The sequence below is a fragment of the Danio rerio genome, chromosome 6 (genome assembly GCF_049306965.1).
Source record: "Danio rerio strain Tuebingen ecotype United States chromosome 6, GRCz12tu, whole genome shotgun sequence".
Lineage (NCBI taxonomy): Eukaryota > Metazoa > Chordata > Actinopteri > Cypriniformes > Danionidae > Danio > Danio rerio.
In genome coordinates, this window is record NC_133181.1 from 6568835 (window position 1) to 6580000 (window position 11166).

The 11166-nt window shown below is 34.9% G+C and overlaps 1 long non-coding RNA gene across 8 annotated transcripts in view; it reads right to left on the bottom strand.

Moving 5' to 3' along the window:
* The window catches only part of LOC141386167 (uncharacterized), a 197489-nt gene that overhangs the window by 176009 nt on the left and 10314 nt on the right, over nt 1–11166 (bottom strand). For 7 of the 8 annotated variants that reach the window (XR_012407583.1, XR_012407585.1, XR_012407580.1 and 4 more), the window contains exon 1: nt 4888–5012. The exons of the other annotated variant lie outside the window; for it this stretch is intronic. This is a non-coding gene — a long non-coding RNA (uncharacterized lncRNA). Of the gene's footprint in view, nt 1–4887; nt 5013–11166 lie in introns of those variants that run through there. 8 annotated transcript variants of the gene reach the window in all.

Genomic DNA, 11166 nt, shown 5'->3' on the forward strand with positions numbered 1-11166 from the left:
CAACACGGAATGAGAGAAAGGCATACATTTATGCGCGGCTAAATAAAACGCAAAAGAAAAAGTTTCGCATGAAATAATTCTCATACTAAGTACTTTTGCATGCACAGCAGCACAGAAACATGACAAAACAGTGACACAGCAAAGACGAACTGCTTCTCTTGCTGTTTTCAAAAGACACAAATGAAGATGCAGCTGTTTGTCTGCATTGCATACAACCACATCCAAATCCATGCTGGCACATAGAACCTAAGGATGTTCCATATTGAATCTAGTTTCGTTATGTAACTATTTATAGTATAGTAAATATTTATATCTATTTTTTTACTGAGGATTTGCACCATGTTTATTTGGACTTTATTTGGACTTTGACACATTATTTATTATTTTCTTATTTTTATTTGTTCATTGTAAGTGGTGTTGTTTATAGTAACTAAAAATATATTATATGGAAAAAGTCAAATTTGCTTCACTGTTCTATTATTTTGTAACATTTGTAACATACCGTATACCGCGAAACCGTCAAACCGTGGTATTGTTTTAGACGATTATCATACCGTGAAAAATTCATACCGTTACAACCCTAGTTGAGGAGTTATAATAAAGCCTAAAATGTATTTACAATATAAAAGTCCTTGATGATGGAAAAAGTGTGGGAATAAAACAGTTGCACCTGACTTCACTACAGTATGGTGTGCAGCAGGGGTAAGGCCAGAAGTTTTAAAGTAGTGGTCCTACTCTTAAACCAAGTGAGTTATATATCTGTCATTTCTGATAATTTAGTAATTGATTTAATAAAGTGTGAGCTGGTATGTTCCAACGCTCATTTAGCAAAATACATAAATCATTCGCTTTGTCATGAGGCCTATTCACCTTATTCTTCGCCGACGAGTGGGCGCAGCCATTTGAATCTTTTTGGCTCGAGACTTCCGGTCTCATTCACTTCCATTCATTTTTAGATTGTTTAATGTTGCAAACTGATATTTCCTTATTATATTATTCTATTTGGTCTATATAGTCATGCAAACATTTGTTTGCGGAACCAGCAGTTTGACTGTTTTCTGCCGTTTAATATTCCTAGTCATTTCTCCTATAGGTAACTGAATCGGAGCTTCTAAAACAACTAGAAAACAGGCGCAGCGCCACATTTTAGAATAAGGTCAATAGAAAGCAGACTTTGTGAAATAAGAAAGCAAAATTAAGAGTCTTATTCTGATACTGAAATTGTTTGTCTATTTTTTTTTATTAAGCTAGAAACAAAAATACAACAACATGAACTAGGAGTGCATTTGCCTTATCACAGGCTGCAGTAAATTAATTATCAATACAGGCAACATGTATTAGCTAGCTTGAGCTATTAAATTATATATTAATTTATATTGTAAATGATATTGTATTAGGGCTGCAAAATGATAAATTGTATGTTAAATGTTAAACATAATCCTGTCAGCGTCTATTTGTTTAAAGCCATGCCTGAGTCCACTAGATCCATTCTGATGTGCACCCAGCTCTGTGAGCTCATAAACTCCTCCAGAAACTATACCTGGATGATGGAGGCTTTAAGCGGTGCTTCTGACTGAGCCTAGCCCAGTTTGACGAACTGTTGTCCGGTGTCGGCAGGAGGATTTTTGCTACGTCATAATCACGCCCCCACAAGAGCATGCTCCTGCTAGGTTAACGTGGCACGAATGTCTGCTGAAGTTGAGATTTTCGAATGAGTGCGAAACATGTGATACGCGTGTCAATCGTGCAAAACGCTCAACTCGGGCCACCTCATTTGCGCAAATCACATCATTTGAGGCACCTCATTTACGCGTATCGCACCACAGGATGTCTATTCAAGTGTTTGCATTGACTTAACATGTAAATCACTCATGTTTAACGCTATTCCTTCTAACGCAGCATTAGGCTACAAAACTGGGCAAATAAGGGTTTTTATGTAAGGCTAAATACAAATTAATTGCTATAATAATATTATCATACCTCTCCACGTACCCATAATGTCCTTTCTTGACCAGCAAATCAGTCAGCTTTATTGTCAGAGTGGTTGTTTTGATCAAATGGACCAAAAAAAAATAAAACTTTGTGCTTATCAGTGCAACGTGTGGAGTAGCGCTGAGCAATATGGCAAAAATGCAATCTCAATAAGTATTTTCCATCTTGAACGATTATGATATACATTTCAACATAAGATGCTTCCAGATTTAGAAGAGTAGCCCAACAATGACTGAAGTCACAAAAATTTGAGGGAACAGTAGGAATCTAAATATGAGAGACGTCCTCATATAAAATGTAATGGACATTTTCGGCCGATAAAAATTCGGTGGCCCAAAATTCAAGACGTCTCTCATATTTAGATTCCTATTGTTGCACATTTCTGCTGTGTGATTGGCTCTTAAAACAATACAGAGTTTAAAAAAAAAAGTCTAGAGCTTATCATAGTTATTGATCTAAATGTTATCGCGAATCGGTATATTATCGTTTATCGGCCCAGCCCTAGTATGGAGCAATAGTTGGACATTTTCATTTTTGTGCAATGGAGTGCGATTTTAAATTACATCAACAAACTCACAATGACTACAGTACTCAGTTTATCATCAACATTAAATTACATTCCTAATTTGCCCTACATTAATCACATGCTTTCTTTTCAAGATTTTCTATAATAAAAAAAAAAAAAGAGTTTTTGATTTTGGGTGGGCCAGCCTTTAGTTTGAGTAGGCCAGTCCAACCCTGGCCGTTATATAGTCTCACTCCTGTATTACAGCTCTGGAAAGAAATAAAAAGGCTGTATGACTTCCATACAAACGTCTGTGATCAATTATAAAGCCCAAAATATGCTTCCAACAGCCTGTTTAGTTTACATTTGCAGTCGTTTGTACCTCAGACATTTCTCATCCTCCAATATTATCTCCCAAACTGGCAATGTGTATTACACCTTGCGTGTACACCATTAACAACTTGCTTCAAAGCAACATTTCTAAATGGCTTGTCTGAGGCCAAACGCATCACAGAGGTTTTGTTGTCTTTCTCATAGACGGTCACTGCCAACCAGTGTGGCTGACCAAGACTGGCAACACATAGCACGACCGCAACCAATCAGCGCCAGAGGTCTGAAGCTACTAGACAGACAACATTTCAAAAACCAGAAAAAAATAAAAAAGTCTCATTATCTGATTTCTCAGCTGTAGCTAATTTAATAACCAAATCAGAAGCAGACTGTCTCAAAGCAGGGACCATCAAAAGCATCATTGTCCTTATACGAGAGCCAAAAATCAAATACATAATGCACTTAAAAGTTGGAAAAGCCTTGCCAAAACCAGCACAGTAACAAACCCGTCCTAGTTTATTAAGTATTAAACTAGTGGCAGCCACTGTGAATAGCTCGATGCTATGTTCAATACAACTTTCAATGCTATCCCTCGGATTCTTAAAGCCTCTCTTAATTATGATGAATTAGACTATTTCGAGTAACAGCTTGCCCAGACTCACTGTTCCTTGATGTGAATAGGCTATTGACCTATAGGTAAAACAATAAATCTTGCCTTTCATAGCGCGAGGCCGCTCTCTCCACCGCATCAAATATAATTAATACACCTCTTTCTGCTATATCATTGCAATCGTTTTATTGTTATGGACCAAGGGCCTCACAAACAATCCGTCAATACATGAGCTGGTCTGAAAAATCTCCATCTTCACAATATCTGTCAGATAGCAGCAGCTCTACAGCTAGTTTCAGATGTCATACAAAACATTACAAAGCTGTATATCAGGAAAAACAGTAGCCTAGCTTGCTTTGGATATGAAGTGACGCTTGACGTGGATGGTTTGTCGTAGCGCAGACAAATATTAGTAGTGAAAAATGAGTTTCTGTGGTAACAAAAAGAAGGATGTAAACATATTCATTATCCACCTGCTGAGGCAATCACAAGAATACAATACGTGTGCTTTCTCATAAAGTCGCTTTGCTGTGACAGAAATTAAATGGAATAAATGTTTCTTGGCCAGCCACTCAATCAGTACATTTTCTACAATGCCTTCAGCCAGAATAGTCCTGTCACTGTAGTAGTTTGATTGAGTTATTTGAATTGAGGTAAAGTTGGTTTTATATTCACAATCAGACTTTCGGACTTTCTCCTTAATATTATGATATCAAAAAAATATTTTTGCAAAATCTAAATAGTGAAATCATATTAGCAGCCAATGAGCATCAAAGTAGAACATTGTTCACCGTCAAATAGTGCTAATGTAACTAGGGCTGCAACTAACGGTTATTTTAATAATTATTCTGTTGATTATTTTTTCAATTAATCGGATAAAAAAAGAGGTAAAGTTGGTTTTATATTCGCACATTCGTTCATTTAGCAGTCTCTGTATTGTTTACCATGTTACTTTGAATATTCAATTCAATATTGAAATTAGCATGCAAGTATGACTTCTAAACAACATTAACACTAATTCGCTGTGAACAATGTTGTACTTTATCAGTCATTTGCTGCTAATGATTTCACTATTTAAAATTTGCAAAGAATATTTTATATGAAATTATATTATTAATGAGAATTTATGAATATCCAAATATAAAACCAACTTTACCTCTATATTAAAAAAGCATTAATTTTATAACCGTTTATTCAAAAAAGCTCATCCCTGAGCTGTTATATTTAAAAAAAAAATAATGATAATAATCCTAATAATAACTTGTAAGGTCAACTGCAGTCTTTCACAGAGCATTCGGGATGTTCTAATCAAAATGGGTGACACGTGTTTTTAATATTTACAAGTGTCATGTTGAAACTAAAAGTACCGTTTCTGAGAAAGAACAAAACGAATGCAGTGCTTGTGTATTTGCGTCTGACAGTTCAATAAACAAGGAACTGAATAACTTACCTTTAATTCACAAGCAAGCCGTTGAGAAGAAGCTAAACTGTAAATAAATCCTCAATTCTCAGCGTAAGCATTGCGGCAGCAGGTGTTCCGTTTCAAAATGAATCCTGTTCTGAGTGAATCGGTTCGCGATTCAATGATTCAGTGAATCAGTAATAGATGACGCCACTTGGTTAATTAGTTCACACTTTTTAGTGGTGCTATAGCATTGTTGTTTTGTACCTATACCAACAAGTGGTTTTACTAATCACGAGGCATTTTACCAGAAACATACATTATTTGTCCCTGAAATAAAAACATAAATACAGTAAATAAAAAGTATTTTATCCCAAAACTTTCTAAAATGGACCGATGGTTAATTTCTTTGAAATGTTCTGTAAATGAATATGTCATTCATTTGGTTTTCAGATATTTGTTGTTTATTTAAAAATTACAAATTTTACAAATGTACAGACCATACCATTGTCCTTGTCCTCAGCCTAATTGAACCTGCAGCTTTAATATTTATTTATTTATTTATTTATTTATTTATTTATTTATTTATTTATTTATTTATTTATTTATTTATTTATTTATTTATTTATGTATTTAGGTAAATCTGTTATCTAGAAAAGAAAATACCTCAGAAATAGCAAGTTTAAGTTTATCATTCACACCAATTGATTTAAAACATGAAATTATAAATAAATTCTACAAATAAACACTATACAAATATATAACACAAATAATTAATAAATTAATTAATGTGGGGCAAAATGTATTTAAGGCTATGATGTAAAGAAAATGACATCATTGGATGTAGAAGCTGACAGTGATCAAGGATGCATTCCATCGTTGAATTGTATGAATTTATGTTGGTTTTTGATTATTTCGATGAAGACAAGGTCAGGTCCTGTCACATTTTTATAAGTGAAACTGTACATTTCTGGTAGAATGTCCCTAATTTGTGATTTTAAACTAGACTTTAAAGCATTTTTTTAATAAGAATTGATAGAGTATTACTACATGGAAAAAAAAAAAAAAAAAAAAAAAAAAACAGCTACAGTATCTTCACTGCCTGGCTGAGATACAATATAAATTGGGTCTCAGACCAAACAAGAAGCACTGCATTAAATTATATTTTTTCGTGCCATGTCTTAAAAATAAGGAAATTAATTGTACTCTATATTTTTTATGGAATTTCGACGCTAGCCTGCTGCTAACGACAGCGTCTGTGTTCATGGTCTTCCATCTCTTTTTATGCATTAACAACCAAATGAATGCTTGTGTCTGTTTAACTGATTGTATTTTAATTACATTACAACATCGATGCTGTAAAAGGAACCTTCTGAAATTGAAAACAGTCACATAAAGCTCTCACCGGAAGTCCATCATTGGCTAAAAAACACTTGCTGTGCATAGAGCCCATTGTTCATTCATATCAATGTTTTAAATAGTTTAATGGTAAGAAAGATCATGCTTTTGAAATGCATTACATTTTGTTTTATCTTATAAGTTAATCAGTAAATGTGTTTACATGTTTATATCATACAAACTTGTATTTATAATATATTATAATAAGTTCTGTTTCATTCACTTCCTTGTCAGCTTAGTCCCTTTATTAATCTAGGGTCACCACAGCGGAATGAACCACCAACTTATCAAGCATGTTTTTACCAAGCGGATGCTCTTCCAATCGCAACAACTTATAAAAGTATAATCCTTTATTGAAAGATACCCTCCTTTTAAAGCAAACAATAGAATAGGAGGCAAATACTGTCTCTTTAAAAAGAAAACAAGGCTTGCTGCTACCTATTGATGTAAGGATTTGACATGCAGAAAGAGTCTATATTTGTAATCTAAATGTCTTTTACTATTGATTTACAAGGTCCTTTAAGTAAATGTTAAAATGTTTGCGCTCCCCTCTGCTATGTCAGGAGATTTTGATCTCAGCTTTACACACATTAGCATGCCCATGCATAAGCAAATACCTTTCTGTTTACTTTGAAAGCTCGAAAAATGCCATCCAAGCAAAATCATTAGCAACCAACGTGTGTGAGCGTGAGAGTGCATTTATGTGTGTTTGCTTAATTAATACTACAGAGATCCCAACGCTGGTCAGAGATGCTCCAGCCTTTTTAGCATTTTTTGTAAAGTTGTGCACCACATCACATTATTATTGTTTGCATGCTGCTGAATTTTCAAGTTTTTTTTTAAACTCAGGATTACTGCAATAAGCAAGTTATTTATTAGGAGGTTTTCTTGTTTGATGTTGTATCAAACACCAACGTTAAGAGGAAGATAAAGAGACAGAGAGAAAAAATACTTTCATTAGTTTTAATTTCAGCCATTTGTTCATTTTCTTTTCTGCTGAGTCCCTTTATTAATCAGGGGTCACCACAGCAGAATGAACCGCCAATTTATCTAGCATATTTTTTACACAGTAGATGCCATTCCAGCCACAACCCAACACTAGGAAACACCCATACACTCTTGCATTCAAACACATACACTACAGACAATTTAACTTAAGCACATGTCTTTGGGACTGTGGGGGAAACTGGAGCACCCACAAGAAACCTAATCAAACATGGGGAGAACATGCAAACTCCATACAACGCCAACTGATCCAGCCGAGGCTCAAACCATAATAATAACACAGTTTATTGCTCAGCATGAAAAAAAAAAAACAAAAAAAAAAAAACATACTATTCTGAAACATCACTGAGATAAGAGTTAATGCATTCGGTTTAACTGTTTTGGGCACTTTAAAAAAATAATTTGACAATAAACCAAGACTACAAATTCTTTTAAACGTATTTTATTCAGGTTATATTAATCAGGTTTCAACTACATCAAGTTCTGCAAAGTTTATACTTAATATTTTTATTTTCTTTGATAGACATAATTTGACATGTCTAAACACTGTGAAACCCAACATGTCAACTTTCTCAAATGAAATGAGTGTAGTTAACTAAAAATTTACTGAAAGTTAATTCTGCTCATTTTAAAAGAGTTTTGAACTCAGTGTTGAAGGTAATGAGTTAATTAAATACCTCATCACTTCAACTTAAATGGAACAAGTTCACAGTACTCATATAGATTCTATTATTAACTCGAATGGTTTGGTGCAATCGGTTTCCTTATCGGTTTGCCTTAACTTATTGAGTTTTACAGTACTCAGTTGGTTTGAGTTCTCTTCATTTATTGGGTTTAACTGTGCTTAGATTGCTTCGTTAACTTAAATAGATTAAGTTCACAGCAGTCATTAGTTTTTGAACTTAAACCATTTGAGAAAACCGCTTACAACAAACCCATTTGAGTTACTTTAACTTTTTGGGTTTTACAGTGCACTGAATATATCAAAGTTTGGCCAAATTACTAAACTATAGGTGATATAGACACATAAGCATGCCCATGCATAAGCAAATACCTTTCTGTTTACTTTGAAAGCTCGAAAATTGCCATCCAAGCAAAATCATTAGCCACCAATGTGTGTGACAAAACTATAGGTGATATAGCAAAATTAACCACAGTTCAGCTTAAAGCTTACAGTTTTTACAAAAGTCTTTTGAGACTTCTGCAAAGAAAAGAGCAGAGAGGATTCACAGTAGATATGGCAATTAAATTATTGAGTGACAAAATATATTAACACGGTTTATTGCTCAGCATGAAAAAGAAACATACTATTAATTGAAACATCACTGAAATAAGAGTCTTAATGCATTTGGTTTTGGGCATGTAAGTCATGACTCCAAATCTTTTTAAGAACTTATTTTAATAAATTAATCATTTTTCAACTACATTTTTTGCAAAGTTTAAACATTTTATTTTTATTTAGTTTGATGTATATAAGTTGACATGACCATAAAAGTTCACCTGATTCAACACGGAAAAAAATTACAGTGTAAAAAACATTTCATTTGATACATGTGGATTGGTAATCCTGGATGATGAGTGTTGTTTTGATTACTTTTTTTCTCAGACAGTAATGTCAGACTCCAAGAGAATGTCAACAAATTTAAAACAAAAAGAAATGAATGAGTACTTAAAATAATAATTAAAAATAAGAAGTGAAATTTATTTATAAACTAATTCGAAGAGGATAGCGCGCTTATGATTGACCGCTGCTGGTCCTCCATTAGCTAATGCATGATTCATCATTTGGATGATTCCTAACTCATGATGAATAACCAGAGTTCTTTCCCTGTCTTCTTCGTTTTGAAGAATCCCCCTTCCAGCCCTACTCCTCTTTTCCTTGATGGGGTGGCATGGTGACCCAGTGGTTAGCACTGTTGCCTCACAGCAAGAACGTCACTGGTTCAATACTCTAACAGGCCAGTCGATGTTTCTCCCCATGCTCCCCATTTCCCCCAGGTTCTCCGGTTTCCCCCCACAGTCTAAAAACTTGCAACATAGATGAATTAACCAAATTAGCACCAAAGTCAAGCTCTTAATCAGCAGTATATCTCTCTATAGCAATTCCTAATTCGTCATTAGACATAAATAGCAGGGGAGTTCTCGAGACCTACCTGAGCTCAAACTCTCCTCTCGCCCTGCAAACGGGAGGGAGCCCCAGGCTCAAGGATCTTATGAGGTCAGGGCTCTCTCCTGGGACAGCATGCCAAACATGCCTTATAATCAATCATCAGCTAAAAGTGAACTCTTGAAAGGGAATTATAGAAAAAAAAATAAGCTTTATTGAAAGAAAAACAAAGTTGTTGGCAAATAATTTTCTCTGTTTGAACCATAAGCGAGCAAACGAATGAACAAACAGTCAAATGAACAAACCCAAGTATTAAATATGCGGTTGTTTTACTCACTCTCAGGCCCTCTGGGGATGATGGTTACTTTTTATCTTGGAATATTAATATTTTTGAAAGTTATATTTGAGAGAGAGACAAAAAGTACAAAACGAAAGGAATACATCTGGTCCCTGACATTACGCTGCGCTCTTATGAAACAAGATGATTGGTCTGTGCAAGAAACTGAACATTATTACTTTAATTCAAATAATTCAGATGTTCTGTTCTCCTGGTCTCATTCAGAACTGCAGAGCGCCAAACTACATTTGCCACCATGCTTATAATTCCCATCTCCACTTATAGCACCTCGGAAATAATAACAATAATGCACAGTATCATTTATCCAGAGACGAGAACCTATCAGCTCACATTAAATCCATCTCCAATGTTCTCCATCTTGCTGTTGCGCAAATCTGATCTCCCTCCCAAATCGAACACTTCTTTTTCCATTTATCTGGCCCTTATGACCTAATCAGGGTGTAATTATGAATTGGAAAATAGAGGAATGGGAATAAAGTTGGTAATAAGGCTGATTAACATTTTGACAGTGGCCTGTGATAGCGACGTCGGAGCATCCCCATTCGTCATGGATAACTCAATCATCTCCTTTATGTGTTCGGAAAATGGAGTCATTTGCATTTATACCATCTCCAATTTGCTCAAATAGATCATTTCCAGTTGCTCTCCTGCTTGTCCTCGGTGTCTGGGAACATCTAACACTGCATTCACAATATTTGGCTCAATATTTGGCTCATTCAATCGCTTAAAAACCTCCCAATAGAGATTTAGATCACCAGAATCTAAGGACAGTGTTATTTTGACGTCCAATAACGACAATAAATTATATTAAGATTTAGTTGATTTTAGTTTGTGTTGGAAAGTGACCAAAATCCAACAGAGCCAACATCATATTGACATCAAATACCAGCCTGATCTCACGAGAAAACGTAAGTATTTTACGTTTTGGCAGTTTAGTGGCTAATTCGTATGAATTCGTATGAGTTCAGTCGTAAGAAAATGTACAATTTTAAAAAGGAGGCGTGGCACCTAACCCCACCCCTAAACCCAACCGTCATTGGGGGATACGCAAATCGTACTAAAATGTACGAATTAGATCGTACGAATTTGTACGAATTAGCCACTAAATGAAAAAGTTACGAATTGCCGTGAGATTGTGTTGCAAATACTGAGTTTTTATTTGCCAGGTATGGCAACCAAAATCCAACATCAGATAGAGGGCATAGTGGTAACTTCCACACAACATCAAGCTGTAACTCTTTAGATGTTGATATTTAGTTGTTTTTTGGTTGTGTTTGAAAATAACCTAAATGCAACATCTGTCTGACGTTGGACACTGACGTTGGCCTGACGTTGGGTTCTGACATCAATCCGATGTTCATAAAAGAAAAAAAAAGTGCTTATTCAAATTACTTACTTGATTAAATGAATACAATTGTAATTGACCGGCGCAATGGATGGTTTTGTCATCAACCGTGAA